The sequence below is a fragment of the Cryptomeria japonica genome, chromosome 11 (assembly GCF_030272615.1).
Source record: "Cryptomeria japonica chromosome 11, Sugi_1.0, whole genome shotgun sequence".
Classification (NCBI taxonomy): Eukaryota; Viridiplantae; Streptophyta; class Pinopsida; order Cupressales; family Cupressaceae; genus Cryptomeria; species Cryptomeria japonica.
The window spans coordinates 649,859,461-649,884,870 of NC_081415.1; the positions used below are offsets into that span (position 1 = coordinate 649,859,461).

Here is a 25,410-nt window from a genome sequence, read left to right on the forward strand (position 1 = left end):
TGATTTACCCTTTGCGAAGTAGCAAAAGACTTGGTGGGTCCCAGAAGGCGCATAAGGTAATTGGTTAAAGGATGATCAGCTCAGAAAAGATCAACGGCTCACATTGATTCACAGTCTAAAGATACCCATTGTTTACCTTTCGTGAAGTTGCAAAAAGATAGAGGGCCCGACAGAGGTGGTCATGACAAAGGTAACTGACGAGAAAGTTTTCGAGATCCAACAGTTGTCACTACTTTACGAAAATAAGTGGCCTGAGGTTTAAGCTCTGCAAAATAGTGAAACAGTTAGTGGGTCCAAGGGACAGGCAGGTCATAAGTTTTAAATGTCGATTAAGTAGGTTTTAATCAGACGGTTGTCATGAATTCGTAGCCTCAAATCAAGTGGAGGTTAGTGTTCATGAAATAGCGAAATGATGTGGCAATCACATGATGGTTGACATGGCAGGATAGATGGGTTGTTCCATGGAAAGAATTAGTGACTTGTTAGATACACGTGGCTCTGAAGGGTAGTTGAGGGCCCACCTTGGTTCAACTGGTAGTTATGTTGAGAATGGTGAAGTTAAAACATGTGGCAGCTTCAGAATGGAACCTGGTGGAGCTTCCTAAGGAAATATTCGACTACCACATGGTGTTTGTTAACCGGTGATGCAATAAAGAAAGTGGTCTCCAAGTTAAAGGGCCCACTTGGAAGGTCTAAAGCGTGTTAAATGGTGTTCATCTCATGGTCGATCCAATGGTTGTCATTGTTTCACAACCCAAAGATGCCTGCAGTTTAGTCTTTGAGAAATGGTGAAAACCATTAGGCGTCATGGTTAAGCATAGTTAGTTAAGAAGACTGGCGGTCACTGTAGGAAGTAAAGACCAAGCAAGTAAATGATGATCTAATGGCCAGCGTTGTTTCATGGGGTAAAAGTGTGCATGGTTTAGTGTTCACGAAATGGTGAAAAGAAGGTAGGGCGCGTGACTAACACAGAAAGACCGGAAGGAGTAAAAGCAGTGTAGGTTCCTGAGATCGAACGATCGTCGTTGCTTCGCAAAAGAAAAGTGTGGGGGTTTTAAGCTCTGCGAAATGGAGAAACGACTAAAACAGAGAAAAACTTAGAGAACTTGTGGTCCGTTGGAGCCTGTTTTTGAATTCAATTTTTACAAATTCAATTTTGAGGTGATGGCAAAAGCATGTAGGATTAGTTTCTCAATTCAATGCCAACTTTTTGTATTAAGGTCCGCATCAATTGAATATTGGTACCATTTCGACAAGTTTGTTGCAGAGGAGCTGGTGCAGAGCGAGTTTCTTCAGGCAAATAACCAAGTTTTTTCTATGTTTTCCTTGCTAATTGTAGTTTGAGAATCAGTGTTGCTGTGTGAATTGTTTGATTAGAGTTTTGTGCAAATCCTAATTGATATAGTTGCATTAACCGGGATGGCACCAAGAATGGAGTTAACAGGAAAACTAAATTACTAGGATAGGAATATTTGTGATGATTTTCTGGAACAACTAACTATGTCTACCAATGTGGGGGCCAGGGATAAAGAATTGGTACCAAAGAACCCTTGTTTAAGAATCGGGGATGGCCTATATGACAAAGGCAATTGGTTAAGGGATCCACAAATAAGGATGTCAGGTTTAGGATTGTTCAAATTAGGTTTTGGTCAGAGACATTCCCTTGCCCCTTTAAATAGCATATGGGAATTGGATGTGGGGAAGCTTATAGTTCCTGGTGTATTCATGGATATAGATTTGTTGACTTTGATTGCACAAAATTATGACCCTATAGCTAGATGTATTAGTAATGTGAAAGGATCAGCCCTGATTGAAATTAAAGATGACGAATTGAGAAGTGTGTTTAAGCATAGTGAAGCTTCAAATTTGTTAGAGCTTATTGATTTTGAATGACTGGCCCAGGTTTATGATGCTCAAAGGGATCACCTTAGGAGTGGCCCATTGAAAGAGTTCTTTGTTAAAATAGGAGGGTTAACAATTGTAGGCCCTAGTACAATGGAGCCCTTCTCCCTAAATCTGTTTACTCTAAGAGCTAAGGGTATGTATTAGGCACTTTGTCAGATTTTTGGAGAAGATGCTGAGAAAAACATGCCAACCTATTACATGCTGATGATTGCACAAATTCTAAACCCCTCTCTGGCAATAACATTTGATTATGCGCCATACCTTATTGATGCAATTCATGTAGGGCTAGTAGGGATAAAAAATGGTAAGGTGGACAGACCATTTGGATGGTATTCTCTTCTAATGCACTTTTTTTTGTTCAAGGGTGTTGATTATTTTACAAAAGAAATGGATCTGGTCAAGGTGAAAGATAAGGAAGAGATGCATGTTCAACTTTGGAGTACTATTTTGTCCTAGGACAGAGAGGATGCTAGCTATCTAAATTTTGATAGATGCTTTGCATCTAAGATTAGATTTCTTTTGTGCACAAAAAACCCTAGGATTCCTAAGGCTCTCTTGGAATTCCTTAGGCCCAAGGAGTTTGCAGAAGGTATTAAGATTGTTCATAATTGGGGAGATATATATTTGTACCCTGTTTCTACAGTTTTCAGAGTATATGGTTTCAGAGGCACTCCATATTTATTGCCCTATCAAGTCCCACTAAAGATAGGGATTGCTGAAGTCTTAAGGCAAATTGGAGGTGTACAAGAGGCAGAGCTGACAAATAGGGGTAAAGGGACCATTTTACCAACTATTACCATGGCACATCATTTTTTGATCACTAAAGGTGGGTGGAAGTATTTTGAAGAATTCCTTAAACCATATAGATTGTCAACTTCCATTTCAAAATGTGCAGACCGTGAAGACTTTTTCAATGACATATTTAGGAAGAGAGCGGTTTGTAAAGGTAGGCCTCACCAATTTTAGTTCCCTGAAGATCTAATTAGGAATGAATTCAGTTTGGATGAGCAAGAACTGAGGAAAGAGAAGTGGGTTGCATATAAAAGGGCTCTTGACTTCATTCATCAATTTGATAGTAGTTATGACCCTCTTTCTAGTTTCAATCCCTTTGAGGAGAAAATCAAATTCTTGATTCTTTATTTTGAAGACCTTATGCAAACTTTGAAAGAAAAGAGGGAGGCTATAATGAGAAATGATCTTGATAGGGTTAAATTGGTTCTAGCTAATCCTTCCTTTGCTAAGGCTATCCCACCTGGTGATTATGTAATGCACAAGAAATCAAGATACATTATGATGATGCCAGTGATAGGTGAGCCTTCCACTTCAAGAGGGAAAAGAGCAATTAAGGATGTCATTGACATCTAAGACTCCCCTAAAAGGCAAAGGGTAGGGAAGGAAGTGTAGACAAATGAGCCTCAGTATTCTCTATCTCAGTCCCCTATCCACATAGGAGATGAGCAGGCAGTGGCCAAACAATTGCTATAGTTAGGGAGTCTCAGGGAGATTTCCTACACATATGAGGAGACACAAGAGGGGATGCTAGAAGAGCCACCTAGTGCTGAAATGAACTTGACTGATGGTGAGCTCAAAGGTAAAGAGTTAGACCTTACTGTCAAGCAAGCCAGTGAGGAGTTCTTGGTTGATAGTAACTTTGTTACAATAGGGGCCTTGATGCAGTTTTTATGGAAGCAAAACATGGAACAATTCAAAGCCAAATGTGAACAAAGGAAGAGTGAGCAGTGATAACTTAATGATGAATGAATAGTACCAAACTAGTACTAAGAGGGGGGGGTGAATCAGTATAGGCAAAAACTCAACCTTAAACCAATTTGTCAACTAACACTTATGCACTGATAGACAAACAACATCACCAGTCCTTCAATAGAGTTCAACTGGCAGAACCCAGTGTAACTAAGATGAGCAAAGACCAGTTGACACTTATCTTCTCATATAATCTAACTCTTCATTCCCATTTCACTCTAATGGATGAATAGGCAATCTACCATCAAAGATGTACATATTATAGTAAGATCAACATGCATCACCACTTAATTAGAAAACAATCATAACATCACACATGACACACATATTTTTCATGTGGAAACCCAACTGGGAAAAACCACAGTGGAGATGAATACCCACAAGCTTGTTTTTGAACTCTTTGGAAGTCCGCTCTGTTAGGAGCCTTGTCTGATTAAAGATAGATACAATAGGTTCTGTTAGGAACTGATCCTGTTAGGGATCACCCTGTTAAGGGATGGCTAAAATACCCTGTTAAGAGTACCTTGTTAGAGGATTTCAAGAACTCAATAGCTAAAGGATATCAATGACTCAGTAGCTTTGAGTTACCTTGTTAGAGGATTTTCAACAAGCCAGTTAAGGCTACCCTATTAAGGGATTTCACAACTTTTGAAATAGTTAAAGCTCAATAGGTATATCAATGACCTGATAATAGCACTCAATGACAATGCAGATCCACTTAAGCTCCTCTTCACCTTCTGCACTTACACTCTGTAGATATGACTTCTCTCCTCTGGTCTAACAAGAATCACATATCTCTTCTCTTAGATACACACACACAACTTTTTCCAACAAAACTCTAAAAGAATCACAACATCGACCTTATAGAAAATAGTTAGGTCAGAAACATAAACCCTAAACCTAATAGGTTAAGGAATTCAAATGATTCAATCCTAACCGTTGATCATACTATATTGAATGTAACTGTATTGATCCAATCTCAAGACATTCTCCATCATTTGATTTCCACCAATTTCATGGTGGCTGATAACTCATCACATGTTATCACCATTTATAGACTTCACACATTCCCAAGCTAGATAGGAACACTCTTCTTTATGCAAGATCCTTCATGCACACAAGGCTTACGTAGCAACACTATCTGTTCTTTGTTATCATGCTAACTTCATCACATAAAGATCACTGATTGAGTCACACAAGCTTAAGATACTCCAACCAAAAATCCTAAAGTGGAAACTACCTGCCAACCGGTAGTCATCCAATGCTTGCATGTGTCGGTTCCCATTACTACATGTCGGTTCACCTTGACATGTCAGTTCACCTTGAACAAATATACCACTTTACTCTCGCATATATACCAGTTCTCACATATGTCGGTTCTCTCTTCATATCACATATTGACATCAATGACAACATACAATATCATTATGTCCTCATACCAGTTCACATAATGCCAACAATCTCCCCCTTTGGCATTGATGACAATATACAAAGATGTCTTTCTGCAAACTCATCTTCTCCCCAATTTTTGCAGATATCTTCTCCATCTTCTCCACACACTTCTTCTCCCCCTTTGACAACAATGCCAAAGTGGAAGCACAAACATCCCTGTTCCATTATGTTGCTCCCCCTGAGGAGTAGCATCCTTCAACACATCAATCAAAAAAAAATGAGTATGCAATACTTGATTGATGTGGAGAATATGCTTTTAGTTCACCTTCTGAAGAGGAAGTACCCCTAATTCACCATTTAAGTATGTAAATGTAGTCTTTGGGAGAGACTTGGTGAATATGTTTGCTAACTGCTCCTTACTGGAAACATGCTCCAGTGCAATCTCTTTATTTTGAACCTTTTCCCTCAAGAAATGTTACTTAAGCTCAAAGTCCTTGGTTCTAGAATGTAAAACCAGATTCTTTGAGATATTAATTGCACTAGTATTGTCACAAAATATGCTTACTGGTTCAGATACAGGAATTTTGAAGCCATTCAATACATGCTTTATCCAAATTGTCTGAGTGCAATTCATGAAAGATGCAACATACTCCACTTGCGTTGTAGACTGAGAGATACAACTCTGCTTCTTACTCATCTAGGAAACCAATCTACCACCAAGGAAGAATGCACCACTGATTGTGCTCTTCTGGTCATCTACATTACCAGCCCAATCAGCATCTATGAACACTTTCAAGTTGAAATCCTTACTATATGGATACCACAATCCATAGTCAACAGTTCCCTTCAGATACCTAAGAATCCGCTTGACTACAACCAAGTGGGATTCCCTTGGTATTTTTTGGAACCTTGTAGTAATGCCAACTGCATGTGCAATATCCAGTCTACTATGCACCACATAATGCAATTTACCAATCATTGATTAGTATTCCTTCTCATCAACCAATGCTGAGTCATCCTCTTTGGATAGTTTACAACCGGTCACCATCGGTGTACCAACCAGTTTGCTATCTTCCATGCCAAAGGTCTTCAACACCTCTTTGACATACTTGGACTGAGTGATAAAGATTCCATCTCTCATCTCCTAGATCTGTAGTCCAATGAAGAACTTAATCTCCCCTATGAGTGACATCTCAACTCTTTCTTCATCTCATCTGCAAACTCATGACTCATCTTGTCATCTCCACCAAAGATAATGTCATCAACAAATACCTCACAGATCAGGATCTGATCTCCTTCACACTTCAAGTAGATATTGCTATCTTCACTTGTTCTCTCAAATCCAATCTTCACAAGATGGGAATGTAGGCATTCATACCATGCTCTAGGTGCCTGCTTTAGACCATATAAGGCTTTATGTAGCCTACACACCATGTCACTGTCTTCAGATAGGGCAAACTCATCTAGTTGCTCTATATACACCTCCTCTTCAAGTACACCATTTAGAAATGCAGATTTTACATCCATGTGATATACTTTGAAGCCTTTAAAGGCTGCATATGCTAGAAGCATATGAACTCCTTCCAATCTGGCTACAGGAGTAAAGGTTTCACCATATTCTTCTCCTTCTTCTTGGGCATATCCTTTGCATGCTAGTCTAGCTTTGTTTCTAATCACTGTGCCATCCTCATTCAACTTGTTTATGAACACCCATTTGGTGCCAATGACATTTTTATGTTCCAGTCTAGGTACCAAGGACCATGTGCCATTTTTCTCTATCTGGTCAAGTTCCTCTTCCATTGCCTTGATCTAGTCTTCATCTTTATGAGCCTCTTGGAATGACTTAGGCTCAAATTCGGAGAACAAACATGAGTTTTCTCTAATATTTCTTCTTGTAAGGATTCTTGCATCCTTATCTCGTATGATCTGCTTAGGATCATGATTCAGCTTGACATACCGAGGAATAGTCTTGACTGGTTCTTCTTGCTTTTCCACTTTATCCTCATCTTCATCAGTATCAACATTCACCAGTTCAGGAACACTAAACTGGTACTTGGTTGACTGACAACCGGTTCCCAGAAGGTTGCAACTGGTTCATTTACAACTTGCTCACTACCTGTTTCTTCCAGTTTCTCAGAGGTTTCATCAATTCTCACATTGATACTTTCCATAGTTCTCTGAGTCCTATTGTTGAAACGCTTGAGAGCTTTACTCTTTGTGGAATATCCTAGGAATATTCCCTCATCACATTTAGCTTTAAACTTGCCCTGATGTTCACTCCTCTTGATGTAACATTTGCTACCAAATACCCTAAAGTAGCTAACCACAGGTGTCTTACCAGTCCAATACTCATAAGGAGTTTTATCCTTACCTTTCTTGATGAGTACCCAGTTCATTGTGTAGACTGCAGTGCTCACTGCTTCTCTCCAAAAGGTGTGAGCTACCTTTCCTTGAATCAACATGGTTCTAGCTGCTTCAACCATAGTTCAGTTATTCCTCTCTACTAGGCCATTCTACTGTGGAGTCCGAGGGGCAGATAATTGCCTCTTGATGCCATGTTCTTCACAGTACTTGTTGAATTCACTGGAAGTGAATTCCCCTCCTTGATCAGTTCTCAAGCACTTGATCCTTTTACCACTTTCCTTCTCCACTAATGCTCTGAAAGCTTTAAACTTTACAAAGGCTTCAGACTTGTCTTTCAAGAATGTGACCCACATCATTCTTGAGTAGTCATCAATGAGAATCATGAAGTACCTATCACCCTGCACACTCCTAGTTTTCATAGGACCACAAAAATCAGTATGCACAAGATCAAGCAAGTTGTCAGTAGTGAAAGATTTACCTTTAAAGGTTGAGGAAGACATTTTCCCCAATTGACACTCTCTGCACAAGGTATTATCTGGTTTGCTTAGCACCGGCAACCCTCTAACTGCCTTGATCTTACTGGCCTTTACAATGTTATCAAAGTTTACATGGTAGACTCTCCTATGCCTTATCTAGCTATCATCAAACTTAGCCATAAGACATGTACTTATATTTGCATTCAGATGAAATAGGTTACCTTTGGTCTACATGTTGGTGGCCACCAATTCACCATCTTTTCCTTTGTTTCTGCAAACTCCATTCTTGAATTGCAGAGTGAGGCCACTATCATTCAGCTGGGAAACACTCAGAAGGTTGTATCTAAGACCATCAACCCAGTACACATTGTCAACACTACTCTTTCCATTCAGAGAGATGGACCCTCTACCTTTGACCATGCATGGTGCATCATTGCCAAAACAAACCACACCACCATCATACTCCTCCAAGGATAGGAACTTGCTCCGGTCACTAGTCATATGGTGAGAACAACTACTGTCAATGATCCACTCATTGGAATTATAAAACCAGGAGACAAGAGCCTTCTTGTCTAACACTTCTTCCTTGACTGCCACAAACACAATATCTTCATTTTCTTCATCCTCTGATTCTTCATCTGTGACACCTTCATCAACTGCCACAAAACAGTTTCTCTAGTTTCCTCCTTTGAATTTCCTGAACCTTTCTGGTTTGTCCTTGTTATCGCCATTAGGACAGTTTATAGCAATATGTCCTATCTGGTTACAAGAAAAGCATTTCAAAGGTAGCTTACCTTTGTATTTACTAATTCCTTTAGGAAGCTTCCTAGCAAGGAGAGCTTCAAATGCCATCAGAATCTCCTCATCATCCATTTCTTTGCTCTGTCTTGGTTCACCATTGGTGCTAGCTTCTTTTCCTTTTCTAGATGGAATAATAGAAGCTTTAAAAGCCGATTCAGTCTTTTGAACACTGCCATCACAACTATTTAGCTCATAGGCTATCAACTTTGCTATGATGGAGTCCAAGGATACCTTAGTCTTGTCTATCGATCTCAGCTCCTGAATAGCGGCAACCCTTATTGCATAGACCGGCAATAGGGATCTCAGGACTTTGCTTACCATAGTGGAGTCTTCTATTTTACCACATGCACTCTTGATATCTCCAACAATAGTTTGTATTCTTATTCCATACTATTGAATGGTCTCACCTTCAACCATCCACATATCTTCAAACTTCCCTCTCAGGCTTTCTTCCTTAGCCTGTTTTACATGTTCATCACCACCATAGATATTTTCAAGAGCATCCCATACCTCTTTGGGATTTACCTTGTCCTGAACATCAATAAACTCAATGTCAGATAGACTACTAATAAGGGCTTCCATGACTTGCCCATTTTCTTGTATCTCTCTCTTTTGGTCATCGGTGAGAGTACCGGTAGGGGCAACATAGACATTCTCAACATAGCTCCAGTGTTGAGCACCCATGCTTCTGATGAATATTTTCATCCTATCTTTCCATATACCAAAATTTTCCTTGTTAAACTTTGGACCTTCCCTCTTCATCATTACAATAGGATCTTTCCCTCAAGTAGTTAAGCTTATAACACAGAGGACCTGGAGGACGCTCTGATACCAATTGATAACTTAATGATGAATGAATAGTAGCAAACCGGTACTAAGAGGGGGGGTGAAACAGTACAGGCAAAAACTCAACCTTAAACTGGTTTGTCAACTAACACTTATGCACTGACAGACAAACAGTAGCACTGGTCCTTCAACAGAGTTCAACCGGCAGAGCCCAGTGTAACTAAGATGAGCAAAGACCGGTTGACACTTATCTTCTCATATAATCTAACTCTTCATTCCCATTTCACTCTAATGCATGAACAGGCAATCTACCATCAAAGGTGTACATATTACAACAAGATCAACATGCATCACCACTTAATCAGAAAACAATCATAACATCACACATGACACACATATTTTTCACGTGGAAACCCAACTGGGAAAAACCACAGTGGGGATGAATACCCACAAGCTTGTTTTTAAACTCTTTGGAAGTCCACTCTGTTAGGAGCTTTGTCTAGTTAAAGATAGATACAATAGGTTTTGTTAGGAACTGATCCTATTATGGATCACCTGGTTAAGGGATGGCTACAATACTTGGTTAAGGGTTAAACCCTGTTAAGGGTATCTTGTTAGAGGATTTCAAGAACTCAATAGCTAAAGGATATCAATGACTCAGTAGCTTCGAGTTACCTTGTTAGAGGATTTTCAACAAGCCGGTTAAGGCTACTCTGTTAGGGGATTTCACAACTGTTGAAGTAGTTAAAGATCAACAGGTATATCAATGACCTGATAATAGCACTCAATGCCAATACAGATCTGCTTAAGCTCCTCTTCACCTTCTGCACTTACACTCTACAGATATGACTTCTCTCGTTTGGTCTCACAAGAATCACTTATCTCTTCTCTTAGATACACACACACAACTTTTTCCAACAAAACTCTGAAAGAATCACAACCTCGATCTTATAGAAAATAGTTAGGTTGGAAGCATAAACCCTAAACCCTAAACCTAATAGGTTAAGGAATTCAAACCATTCAATCCTGACCATTGATCATATTGTATTGAATGCAATAGTCTTGATCCAATCTCAAGACATTCTCCATCATTCATTTTCCATTTATTTCATGGCGGCTGATAACCCATCACACATTATCACCATTTATAGACTTCGCACATTCTCGAGCTACATAGGAACACTCTTCTTTATGCAAGATCCTTCACGCCCACAAGGCTTACGTGGCAACACTATCTATTCTTCGTTATCATGCTAACTTCATCACATAAAGATCACCAATTGAATCACATAGGCTTAAGATACTCCAACTGGAAATCCTGAAGTGGAAACTACCTACCAACCGGTAGTCATCCAATGCTTCCATGTGTCGGTTCCCATGACTACATGTCGGTTCACCTTGACATGCCGGTTCACCTTGAACAAATATACCGCTTTACTTTGGCATATATACCAGTTCTCACATATGTCGATTCTCTCTTCATATCACATATTGACATCAATGACAACATACAATATCATTATGTCCTCATACCGGTTCACATAATGCTAACAAGAAGCCTCATAGAGATGTAACTCAGGTAGAGGAAGAGGTGAAACTAGAGATAATTGAAGAGTTCAAGACCATTACCCCTGAAAAAGGGAAGAGAGATGGTATCAAAGGCTGGTGTTTTGATCCTCCCTGAGTGGGATATAGCTGACGCTCTAGTACTAGAGGTAGTCAGGAAGGAAAATAAACCCATGGAAGGAGTGACCTTCAGTAGAGATAATGTTGCTTTAGTCATGTGGTCACTAAGAAAGGAAGAAAATAAAAGAAGGAAAGATGTATCAGATTCTAGTCTCCTAGGAGGCATGATTGTAAAAAGAGTCCAAGATACATGAATGGTGGAAGCTACAAGCACAGTCTTGGAAACTACAAAGTTCAATGTAGCAATGGCAAAAAAAGAGGTAAAAGAAAAGGCTAATCTCAAATTAAAATTGGAAACAATCTTAAAGGCTTACAATAAGGCCAAAGAAGGAGTAGCCAACAGAGACAGTATTATTGCTAGACTTCAGGGTAAGTTGGTAGGTCAGCACCATCAAGGTGAATCCTCCACTCTTATGATAACTTCTTCTCTAGCAAGACCTCCATCTACAAGTCCTATCATAGAATATCCCCCTTCTCCTATGCCTTCTAGTTTCTAGTCAGCTGAAACTGTTCAACATGAGTTGGAGAAGTTGAAATAGGCTCAAGCCCTGTTTGCAAGCAAATATGAGGAAAAGGTAAAAGCTACAATTTTGAAATTTGCTGATTCAGTTAGGCCCTCTGTTATTCACATTTCTATGAAGAGGATTCTGAATATTTTGACCAAATTAAGAGAGGATGAAACCACCTTGGAACCAATTCTTAATAAGTGGATGCCTATAGGTAAGGAGTTGGAGCTCATGTGTTCATCCCATGCAAATGCAGAGGGAAATGACAATCTTAGGTCTACTAATGAATTCATAAAAGAAATGAATATACTCTTAGAAGAAAGGGTAGGTGTAAAAAGAAAGGCCCAACTATATAGAAAGGAATATTCTGATCACAAGTATAAGATGTTTCCAGGAGGTTTTGTTGGTCCAACTCAGTTAAAAGAGGAGAAAACATGGCTAGAAGAGATGGATCACAACTTGTCCAAAAGGGTTAATGAAATCATTAACACTGATGAGACATCCTTATTTGTCAAGAAAATTTAAGAGATTGAAAAGGTGAAATCACATTATAGTTTCATAGAAACATAAATTGGGCAATTAAGGGTTACTTGGAAAAGGCTAGAAGGAATGAAGAAAAAGATTGTCAACTTCTCTTGGCCGAATGATGATGTGTTCCAAGAATGGAAGGATAAATATGTTAGACAAAAAGAAGAAGTTCGCAAACAGTTAGAAGATGTTGCAGCGGGACAACAAGTTGAAGAGGTCGTTGATACCGAAAAGGACTTGTAACTGTTTCTTGGAGAAAATTGTGATTTGTAATAAACTTTTCTTAGGTTTGTCTGAAGCTTGTATGCATCCATAATGTTATAAATGGATACAAGGACTATTAGAAAAAGGATCACAAGAATTTTGTAAAGAACCTTTAGCAAAATATATCTAGGTTTTTGGTTCTCTCAGAGATTACTTTGAATTATGTAGCATTTTCAAAATGAATATGAAAATATAGATCAATACTTTTCAGGCCTAAATCTATGTTGTCTTCTGGTGTGCATTTGTTAATTTGCTAGTTTCATTTTGAGTAATCTAGGGTTATTCAAAAGAGCATGGATTGTAAGGCAATCTTATAGACATATTTCTGGCTTTTCTCTTTAGGAGAGGAATTAAATGTGCATGAAATATTTCTATCAGTAGATCAACTGTTTGCTGCTTTGAATTTGATGAATAGTTTTAGTTAAGTGGGAAAGGACCTATGTATATGTTAGGCATGTATGGGGTTCATGAAAGCTGAAGTGATGAAATGTATAAGAATGTTTAAGTCTTGAAAATATTTCTTGATTTAGGTGACTCTATGGCCCGGATAAGGCACTGGTATCAGATCGTAGGATTTCTTTCTATCTTTCTTGAAGATCAATACTGAAAATGAATACAATTTTTTCTTTTAGTGTTTCAGTTTCATTGAGGTGATGAAATCCATAGGTTTTTTAGCACTGGTTTACTGTGGATCTCAATTTTAAAGTGTAAAAGTATTCACAGAAGGTATACCCACCTGAACTTTGGATAAGTTCAAAGTCTAGAAGGTCTCAAAAACTTGTTATATGTTACTCTTGAGTTCCATTTCCCCGATCTTTTCATATGTAGACAAAGTTGATTTATTTCTTATAGGAAGGATAGAAGGGAAATAAAAATTTGAGACTAACAGAGTCTCCATCCTGATCTTCCATATGCCATAGTTAGTTCCATCAAGTTTCAGACTTTCCTTCCTGAAATTTTTTGTTGCCATAGAATCTCCTCAAGCTATTAGACTTCTACAAAAAGAGGACTTAGCTCTGATATCAATTGTTAGGACCTAGAGGCAACTGAGAGGGAGGGTGAATTAGTTGACAATTAATTACAACCCAATTATAACTTTATCAAACTTGATACATAATACCGGTAAACCAAACTTAATGTTGATTGAAATATTAGCAGATAGTATTAATACCCGTGAAACTCAATGCATAAAACAAAAAGAGAAACAACATCCACAACACATAACACAGAGATTTGTATGTGGAAACCCTGTAAGGGGAAACCATGGTGGGAAACCTTACCCACAATAAGATGATACTACTATAGATAGTATGTGTATACAAATGGGGTCTGCACATGCAAAAAGGCCAACCGCCTAGAGCTTACTACTCAATCACAAAATAGGAGTCACACTGACTACAATTGGATGGTTAAATCCAATGATAATGTACTGCTCAAAATAACATCTCCAATGCTGGATTCAATACCAGTTAAGCTCTGATAATAACTTTCAAACCTTCCTTGAACCTTCTCTATGGTCTTCTCATATGATCTTCAATATTTACACATACCATGTATTGCTACCATACCTCCTTTGGTTCTACTTCTATCTCATCAATTGAGATCTTACATATATACCAAAACCTAAGACCAAATGTGTAGTTCAACTCACTAAGAATATTACAATTAAATTAAATACAAATAAGTCAAGATGTGATGCATCATGTCGGCTCAATACATTTACAACAATATCCAATCAATAAGTCATCTCCATAATGTGATGTGTTGATCTGGAATAGATAATGCATGCTAGTCTATAACCTAGATCAATTTGCCGGTAACTGCAAATATGTCAACCCAATTAGACCACTAACCAGAATACCAAAATGAAGTATCCAAAGCATGTATTCGACATAACCATGTGATCTCCAAATGATAACAAGTAATTCTCAATGCCGGTGAACAATATAACCTGTTGGTGAACAATTTACCGGTGACTATGCATAAGTCACTGAACTTGTTGGTGAACATAATGTGCTTGTTCAACATAACCAAAGATCTCCAGAAGGATAAGTGTTGACATCAATGACAAAACTAATGCATCACATCCATAATACCAAAATAATTATATATGGTCAACAACAGACTAGTGCCTTCATCCCTTATTTATTTCATACTATTTCAAACTGAAAGATCCTAGGTATAACCATGGAGACAATTTTAATAACTTGTTTTCAAAACAAGACCATCACATCAAAAGCATCTATATGGATTGCAACTGAAATATAAAATGTAGTTAGTCTTATTGAATTTTAACTTTTCTCTGAAAGACCAATAAGACAATTTGAAACTTCCCAACCCACCTTTCAAACTAATGCTCAAACTGGAAATTAGTCTCAATCACAATAGCATAAGATAGAACATTGACACAATCTAATAAAATAAATTATCACATGGAACTAATAAATCAATTGAAAAGAATATGCCATTCAGAATGAAGAACACTTGAAATTTATATTGAAAATAGATAAACAAACCAGTTGATTTCAATATGTATCATCCATCAACTTTGATATTTCCAGAAAAGAAACTGCATAAGTGTTGTATAAAATTGTCTTGATAAGATCATAAAACTTGAGGTATCTTCTCCACTTATTCTTAAAGATCCTCCATTTATAGATGAGGATTTAGTTTGAAAGTGAAAGGGCATACCCTTTCATTAAAACTAAAACTAACTAAAAAATAACTTCCTAAAAACTATCTTTACAATATGAACATATTATAAAAACATAGAAAAACATGATGTAGAAGTACTTCTCTACCTTATATATGTCTACATCATGGATGATATCCTTGACAATGACTTCCAACATGACAAATTTTTCCATCTGTTTCACAGTCTCTTTAAATTCAATTTCATCAATTTGGGCAATATCAAGGGCAGCATTGAGAAGACTACAACATTATGAGATCCATACATCTTTATCCTTTATCTCAACCTTCTGATCAATTAAGTCTGGGAACCCATTTTGAACAATGTGTTTTCATTCATCATATTCAAATTGTAATCCTTTATCAAATTTATTGTGTTTAGCCACCAACCTCTTTATTTTTTCAATTTCTTTTGTTTCCGCTTTGGCCATTGTTTTATCATGTAACCTTGTTCCCAATCTGTTTGAAATTATGTTGTGTGAAACTACATTGTCCATGTTATTTTTAAATACTATCTAGAATTCTTTCAGAAAGCCTTATAAAACCTCAAATTGTTTAGTTAGTAATACACCAACAGTATCTGCCCTCACACTTTGCATCTGTTTTTAATATCCTTTTATTTTCTTGCTGCAACTCCTCACATTTTTTCTTCCATTGAGAACTATCCAAAGTAAGAACCATTGGCACCTGTTTCCCACTTCTCCTTAGTGTTTCTTCATAGAATTCCTTGTACTAGTTCCTCTCCCTCACTAATTTGACCATTTGTGCTTTATTGAATTTTAAAATATCCACTCCAATATCAGCAGAAAAAATTGGATCAATTTCACCAGCTTTTAGTTTCATCATATGACCAAAGGCCTTGTCAACATCAATGATCTTTGGTATCTTGTGAGGAGGATTCAGAGCCCATAACCTCAAATATTCCTCATCTTGATCAAATCTTAAACCAATAAATACATCATTTACGCCTTGTATATCCAATTTGAATTCCTTGTTTTCTGAATGCAACAAACTGTCAAAGATAAAAGAAGCACTGAGGTCCCATCTGGGAAAAAAAATCACCCTAGCCTCTGTAAGATGTTGCCTTGCCTTTGGAGGGGTCATTATGGTTATCTATGCATCAATTTAATCCTTTAATTTATTTAACAACTCATCCTCATTATTAGGCACTATGTTGGGAATAGAGTTCGTCAATTTATTCCCTTTAAATTGTACAAGAATGATTTAAATTCTTTGAAATGAATAAAAACATCATCAGCAACAAAAGAAGAAAACTCCTGTAACCGAGAGTCAACATGAACTTCTAATGTTGTCTCTATTTGGCCTTGCATGTCTGGCTCCTCTTCCTTCTCTAGCACTTTCCATCTAGAGACAACTGCATTCTCATCAAATTCACTTTCTGCCTCCTCCTTGGTTTCAATTTTGAGGAGTCTCCCTCTCTTTTTTGCTAGTTTATTATTCATTTGATCAATGACATCTTTAGCCTCTGCATCCTCCATGCTCCTAAAGATATATTCAGCCTCAATAGTGACATGTAGATAACCTCCCAAGTTATTCCTCTTCTTGCAAGAGTGAATGTATCCTTCAGGATCATAGTTTTTCCTGGCATAATGCTCAAACAAATTGTATTCTTCCATTAGCTTCTTATCAATTATTTCATAATCTTTGGTTGACACTATGGTGAAATCACTAAAAATTAGTATCCCAGGCAGGAAGGATTGCTTACACATATTTGCAATTTTTTTAGCATTGGATACACTCAATTATGTCACAATCTCTAGATAAGCTATTATGTCCAATACTAGTTTTGGCAGCATGTAGAGGCTCCCCTCAAATCCATATACTCTAAAACATGTAAAATCTTTTTCCACAAACCATTCCCCCTAATTATGATCAACAATGTGTCTTTCATCATAATCCCTGGGTCTTAGGATCCTCTTGATCTCATCAAAGATAGAACCTTCACATGAAATCCCATACATTTGGTACAATGGCATCACAATAATTTTTCCAAACTTAATATAGTTAGACCTCATATATCAAGAATTCCAAAGAGATGTTCATAATTGGATGGGCTGCTCCTCACCTTCCCTATTCTTGGTATTTAATTTAGGCCCTCAGGCCAAAAGCCCTTTTACATATCCATAAAATAACACTAGATGCATCAATAGTGAATAAAATTTGGAACTATGATGAGTATCATCCCTAAGGTTTAAAAAATCTTCATGCAACCTCTCCACCAAATATGTTGCATGGTCAAAAGGCCTAGGTTCATATATTTGTATATCAGAGGCTAACACCAACAACCCAGTCCTTGCTAGATCAAGCACCTCAACCCCTCCTACTTAACCACACGACATATATGTGTACTGCAAGTAGTGTCTGAACAAATCAATGTTGAATGGTGGCCCGTCTTCCACTATTAATTTTCCTACCCGCCTCTTGTGAATGGAAAATTTCAAGTCGATATATGTAGTGTCCATTCTAAGGTATTCTTCCTCCACCTCCTCAAAGGACAAGGGCTTATTAGGACTTGGGTCTAAATTAAAAACCTCATTTATGGTACCCGCAAAAAATTTAATAAATGCTTCCCCATTTGGGAGTTGAATTTACCTCTTTGCTGAATTATAATTCCTTACTAAAACCTCTAGCAATCTTATGTTTAAAAAATAAATTGGGGACTGCTAACTTACCTAAATTTTTCATCCAAGGATTGTAGAGTGACATCTCCTTGCTCCTTCTCAAATAGTGGAACATAAATAGTTCATGTCCCCTTACCTTGGTCTAAACATCTCTGACCTCTCTGTACTTGTCTTCTAATTGGTCTCTCCCCAATAGGTGCTACTTCAACCTTCTGGATTTTGGGCCAGGTGCCTACATTTGGTCTATAATGTCTTGGTTTAACCTCCTGACTAGAAAAACCTCTTTAGTTTTTCCTTTTTTCACCTTAGAGTCAGGGCTCTTGGCCACCCTCTTCTTTCCTGTTGAACTCAAAGCTTCCATTTCTGCAAGTATAATCCTCTGCTCTATTTTTCAAAGGCACAATGTGTTCTATTTGTGTATTCTTCTTTCACCGATGCAGTATTTAGACAAGGAAATTTGTAGTTCCTTCGTATTCTTTTTTAATAATGAACATCTCATACAATTTGCCTTGCATGAACCATAGATGCATCTGCTGCAAGTATTAAATAGAAGATTTTTAAAAATTTTGGTTTTGAATTCTGATATGACAATGGCTCATTCACATATGTCTCCTCGATTAATATTTCCCTTTTGGTGCTCTTTGAACAACCCTTTATCTGCTTTGACATCTTACTTTCTCTTATTGGGATACCCTAAGATGATGACTCCTTTTCCTCCTCATCGGTATATCTCAAATCAATATTCTCATTGCACGTCGTGTGAGCTCATTTAGCATTATTGTGATAGGCATTGTTTCCCCGATGGGCTTCACCATCAACATAGCTCTTCCCAATGCAACTGACTTCATCACCATGATTCTTCTTGATAGTGTCTTCGCTTTTCTCAATCAATGTGATCCTTCATTGAGTATCGGGGTAATCCGAAATGAAACATACAGATAAGAAAAGCTTTCTTGATAGATTATGTTCCATCGGTATATGTTTCACCCTTGATTTCTTCAAACGTCAGGGTGGCTCAAAGTAACACATACCGATTGCTTTGGTTATACCGATGCAATGGGCTTCATCACCATGAGTCTTCTCGATAGTCTCTTCGCTTTGCTCAGTCAGTCTGCTCCTTCATCAGGTATCGGGGTAATCCAAAATGAAACATACCAATAAGCAAAGTCTTCCCGATAGAGTATGTTCCATCACTATATGTTTCACTAATTATTTATTCGGGTATCGGGGTGGCTCAAAGTAGCACATACCGATCGCTTTGGTTGTACTGATGAAACCCACTTCATCGCCATGAGTCTTCCTGATAGTGTCTTCTCTCCGCTCAATCAATCTGCTCCTTTATCAGGTATCGGGGTAATCCAAAATGAAACATACCGATAAGCACAGTCTTCCCAATAGAGTATGTTCCATTGGTATATGTTTCACCGATGATTTCTTCAGGCATCAGGGTGGCTCAAAGAAACAGAAACCGATCACTTTGGTTATACAGATGGACTCTTCCTTTCACCACTCTTATTGGTATAAGTCTTACCGATACCCTCATCAGCTATTAACAAGACAATTATCCACTATTGCCGCTAGTGTTTACTAAGTCAATGGGTCATATCGGTATAATTTTTTCCGATGCATCAATTCTCCTCAACTTTGCTCCTTGATTGGTATAACTTCTGCCAATGAGTACAACTTTGGCTTGCTACGCTCTCTCATCGGTATATGGTATCCCAATGCAAAATTGGTCTTTCTTGGTTTAAGTGCCCTCATCGGTATAACTTATATCGATAATATGAAATTTCAATAATTTTCAACTCCTTTAAGATACGAAAATTGATAATGGATTTACTACAATCTGAACAAAAACTCTGTCCTGCATGGGAGCTTTACCCTTTCTGATAATTACTTGTGCACTTTGATCAATTCCAAGAACCCGTTTTCCAGGCCTCCTCACCTCAAAAGGAAACCTAGAGTGCTTCATATTATCTCAATGCCACCCTCAATATGTCCACCTGATGGTTGAATATCTGGAGATAAGTCACAAATGGATGGAGATTGTCATTACAAGATTGCACCTACACATAAAACCCAACAGTAACTATTCTTATGGAAAAGGTGCTCAATCTATAAAAGGAAATTATAGAAAAATAACATTTTTAAGAGCATAATTAATTTGAAAAATTATGTGCTAACATGTTGAACTTTCTAAAAGGGATAATCTTTACAAGGATGCAATGGAAACTAGTTCTCAATCAGGTGGTTGTGAACATGCAGAGGAATTGTTGGTGTATTTTGTGGAATAGGTATACAATTGGTAAAACATATAGTTGGTTGTTCTCTCTCACTAGATAAAGTATATTTGGAATTTTTATTTTGGATTGGGGCATTGGAATGGGGCTTACTTTTGCATTTGGAACTGCACGGCAAGAAAGAATGATTAGCTTCATGCTTGTTCATATGCTATGACTTGATCAGACTAGACGTGGCTTTGGAACTTGCCCGGATGAATGATATGATTGACTTTGTGTTTCCATACCTACTTTAGGTTCCTAATATACTTTAATGATTCTATGAATATTTTAAGTTTCTCTTTAATAAACATTTTAAATCTTCTACATAATTAAATAGCTAATACTCAAAAAACTCTTTTTCAAAGTTCATTCAAGAATACATTTGAAAAGTTGATGAGCTTGTTAAGGAAATGTTAGAGGCTATCCAAGAAGAGAAATCCAAGGAGAAAGAAGATGAAGATCTTGTTTCTCAATAGGTATGCATTTTGCTTAATTGAGCCTGAAAAAGCACTTGTTCTACTATATTGACGGTTTTTAAAAATTCAAATAAATATGTGCCTATTTTGTTTACAAAATATGTATGCTCAACCTCTTCCCCTTGCTTTGCCAACACCTCCAATAGCATTTTTAAGAACATATTTAAGGAAATTATAGAAAAATAGCATTTTTAAGAGCATAATTAAGGAAATTATAGAATAATAGCATTTTTAAGAGCATAATTAAGGAAATTATCAAAAAATAGCATTTTAAGAGCATAGTTAATTTTAAAAATAGCATTTTAAGAGCATAATTAAGGAAATTATAGAAAAATAGAATTTTTAAGAACATAATTAAGGAAATTATAGAAACATTATGTGCTAGCATGTTGCATTTTCCAAAAGGATAATCTTTACAAGGATGCAATGGAAACTAGTTCTCAATCGGGTGATTGTGAACTTGTAAAGGAATTGCTGGTGTATTTTGTGGAACAAGTATACAATTGATAAAACATATAGTTGGTTGTTCTCTCTCACAAGATAAAGTATATTTTGAATTTTTATTTTGGATTGGGGCATTGAAATGGGGCTTACTTTTGCATTTGGAACTGCAGGGCAAGAAAGAATGCTTTGCTTCATGCTTGTTCATATGCTATGGATTGATCAGACTGGATGTGGCTTTGGAACTTTCTTGGATGAATAATATGATTGACTTTGTGTTTCCATAGCTACTTCAGGTTTTTGATATACTCTTATGATTCTATGAATATTTTAAATTTCTCTTTAATAAACATTTTAAAGCTTCTCCATAATCAAATAGCTAATATTCAAAAAATTATTTTTCAAAGTTCATTTGAGAATACATGACAAAAGTTGATGAGCTTGTTGAGGACAAGTTAGAGGTTGTCTAAGAAGAGAAATCCAAGGAGAAAGAAGAGAAATATCATGTTATTCAACATGTATGCATTTTGCTTAATTGAGCCTCAAGGATCACTTGTCCTACTCTACTGACGGTTTTTAAAAATTCAAATAAATATGTGCCTATTTTGTTTAGAGAATATGTATCCTCAACTTCTTCCCTTTTCTTTGCCAGCACCTCCAATAGAATTTTTAAGAGCATAATTAAGGAAATTATAGAAAATTAGCATTTTTAAGAGCATATTTATTTTAAAAAATAGCAGTTTAAGAGCATAATTAAGGAAATTATAGAAAAATAGCATTTTTAAGAACATAATTAAGGAAATTATAGAAAATAGAATTTTTAAGGAAATTAAAGAAAAATTATGTGCTAATATGTTGCACTGTCTAAAAAGGATAATCTTTACAAGGATGCAATGGAAACTAGTTCTCAATCGGGTGATCGTGAACTTGTAGAGGAATTGCTGGTGTATTTTGTGGAACAGGTATACAGTTGGTAAAACATATAGTTAGTTGTTCTCTCTCACAGGCTAAAGTATATGTTGAATTTTCATTTTGGATTGGGGCATTGAAATGGGGCTTACTTTTGCATTTGGAACTGCAGGGCAAGAAAGAATGCTTTGCTTCATGCTTGTTCATATGCTATGACTTGAGACTAGATGTGGCTTTGGAACTTGCCTAGATGAGTAATATGATCGACTTTGTGTTTCCATACCTACTTCAGGTTCTTGATATACTTTGATGATTATGTGAATATTTTAAGTTTCTCTTTAATAAACATTTTAAATCTTCTACAGAATTAAATAGCTAATATTCAAAAAAAATCTTTTTTAAAGTTCATTCCAGAATACATGACAAAAGTTGATGAGCTTGTTAGGGACAAGTTAGAGGCTGTCCAAGAAGAGAAATCCAAGGAGAAAGAAGAGGGGGCTCTTATTTCTCAACAGGTATACATTTTTCTTAATTGAGCCTCAAGGAGCACTTGTTCTACTCTACTGACGGTTTTTAAAAATTCAAATAAACATGTGTACCTATTTTGTTTACAGAATATGTATGCCCAACATCTTCCCCTTGCTTCGCTAGCACCTCCAATAGCATTTTTAAGAGCATGAGTAAGGAAATTATAGAAAAATAGCATTTTTAAGAGCATAATTAAGGAAATTATAGAAAGATAGCATTTTTTAGAGCATATTTAACTTGAAAAATATCATTTTAAGAGCATAATTAAGGAAATTATAGAAAATTAGCATTTTTTAGAACATAATTAAGGATATTATAGAAAATAGAATTTTTAAGGAAATTAAAGAAAAATTATGTGTTAACATGTTGCACTGTCTAAGAAGGATAATATTTACAAGGATGCAATGGAAACTAGTTCTCAATCGAGTGATCGTGAACTTGCAGAGGAATTGTTGGTGTATTTTGTGGAACAAGTATACAATTGGTAAAACATATAGTTGGTTGTTCTCTCTCACAAGCTAAAGTATATTTTAAATTTTGGATTTGGGCATTGAAATGGGGCTTACTTTTGCATTTGGAACTGCAGGGCAAGAAAGAATAATTTGCTTCATGCTTGTTCATATGCTATGACTTGAGACTAGATGTGGCTCTGGAACTTTCCTGGATGAGTAATAGGATTGATTTTGTATTTCCATACCTACTTCAGGTTCTTGATATACTTTGATGATTATGTGAATATTTTAAGTTTCTCTTTAATAAACATTCAAAACCTTCAACAGAATTAAATAGCTAATATTCAAAACATTTATTTTTCAAATTTAATTCTAGAATACACGATAAAAGTTGATGAGCTTGTTAAGGACAAGTTAAAGGTTGTCCAAGAAGAGAAATCCAAGGAGAAAGAAGAGAGAGATCTTGTTGCTCAACAGGTATGGATTTTGCTTAATTGAGCCTCAAGGAGCACTTGTTCTACTCTACTGATGGTTTTTAAACATTCAAATAAACATGTGTGCCTATTTTGTTTACATAATATGTATGCTCAACATCTTCCCCTTGCTTTGTTAGCACCTCCAATAGAATTTTTAATAGCATAATTAAGGAAATTATAGAAAAATAGAATTTTTAAGAGCATAATTAAGGAAATTATAGAAAAATAGCATTTTAAGAGCATAATTAAAGAAATTATAGAAAATTAGCATTTTTAAGAGCATAATTAAGGAAATTATAGAAAAAATGCATTTTTAAGGAAATTATAGAAAAATTATGTGCTAAGATGTTGCACTGTCTAAAAAAAATAATATTTACAAGGATGCAATGGAAACTAGTTCTCAATCGGGTGATCGTGAACTTGCAGAAGAATTGTTGGTGTATTTTATGGAACATGTATACAATTGGTAAAATATATAGTTGATTGTTCTCTCTCATAGGATAAAGTATATTTTGAATTTTTATTTTGGATTGGGGCATTGAAATGGGGCTTACTTTTGCATTTGCAACTGCAGGGCAAGAAAGAATGCTTTGCTTCATGCTTGTTCATATGCTATGACGTGATCATACCAGATGTGGATTTGGAACTTGTCTAGATGTATAATATGATTGAATTCCTGTTTCCATACCTACTTTAGGTTCTTGATATACTAATGATTATGTGAATATATTAAGTTTCTCTTTAATAAACATTTTAAATCTTCTGTAGAAATAAATATGTGCCTATTGTGTTTACAAAATATGCATTCTCGGCTTCTTCCCCTTGCTTTGCCAACACCTCCAATGTCGGGCATGGGAGTGGGCATGAGAGGTTTCTTTCAGCAAGGTATGAGTGGAATGGGAATGCCTCCCATGCAGGCTTATGGTATGCCACCTATGGGTGGCTATTGATGGGATTGAAGAACTTAATGTGGGACACAATTCTTCAATCATACATGTTTTTTTGAGGCTGGTCTTCGAGTGGAAAGATTAGATTGTCAAATTGTTTTTATTGTTGTTTGGTTGTATCGTATTGCTCAATCAATTCAAAGCTTTCCATCCACCAAGCATCCAACGCCCAAACTGTTGCATGCTTAGATTGTCAAATTGTTTTTATTATTGTTTGGTTGGTTGATAAAAAATAATAAATCTTTAGTATTATCATATTGCTCAATCAGTTCAAATCTTTCCATCCACCAAGCATCCAAAGAGGATGTTGTATGTCCGGCAGCATCCTTGTCAGATAAGCAATGAGGGGGTTGTCGGAATTCTGTTGCCCTTCCAATTTATTCTGATGCCTGAACCGTCGCACATACAACATCCTCATCGTTGCAGATGCCCTGGTTGCCATTGGACATTGTGGGAAGTTTGATGGACCCCCTCAAAAATCTGATGAGGATGTTGTATATCCAATGACTATCGGAACATTACATGGAAGCTATTGGAATTTCGATGACTTGTTGAGTTTTACTGATGGCTAAGCGCAGTCATGTTCATCATCGAAAGAGTCTTTGATGGTGTTGAAATGTAAGACTACAAGTTTTCGATGATGTTTCTCGTTGGCAATCTGATGAATTGTAGTTGGAATTCTGACAAACTATCATTGGAATTGATCCCCAAATGTACTACTAAATGTTAGGGGCTTAAATGCCAGATCAAGAATCAATTGGAAATTCAACTAGTTAATCTAGTTCTTCTACAAGAATCCAAAATATCTTCCAAAGATGCCAAAATTTTTGTCAAACATTGCAAAGGATGGATGGGCCTCTCCAATAACTCAACTAGGGCTTTTGGAAGCCTTGGTGTATTGTGGAAATCCAACAAAGTATTAATTGAGCCCATCATAATTAATTAGAACTTTTTAAATCTTTTGATACAAATCTCTTCTATAAATCTCTCATTCAACATTTATATCTATGGACCCACAAAAACCCTAGACAACAAAGCTTTGCGGGAGATCCTTAGTCATGACCTCTATAGCACAATGGACAAGAGTATTTTGGCAA

The 25,410-nt window shown here is 36.6% G+C and overlaps 1 pseudogene; it reads left to right on the forward strand.

Annotated features, from left to right (window-relative positions):
- The first annotated feature begins 21,864 nt into the window (after positions 1-21,864).
- Positions 21,865-24,316, forward strand: LOC131859806 (clathrin heavy chain 1-like; annotated as a pseudogene).
- Positions 24,317-25,410: the final 1,094 nt, after the last annotated feature.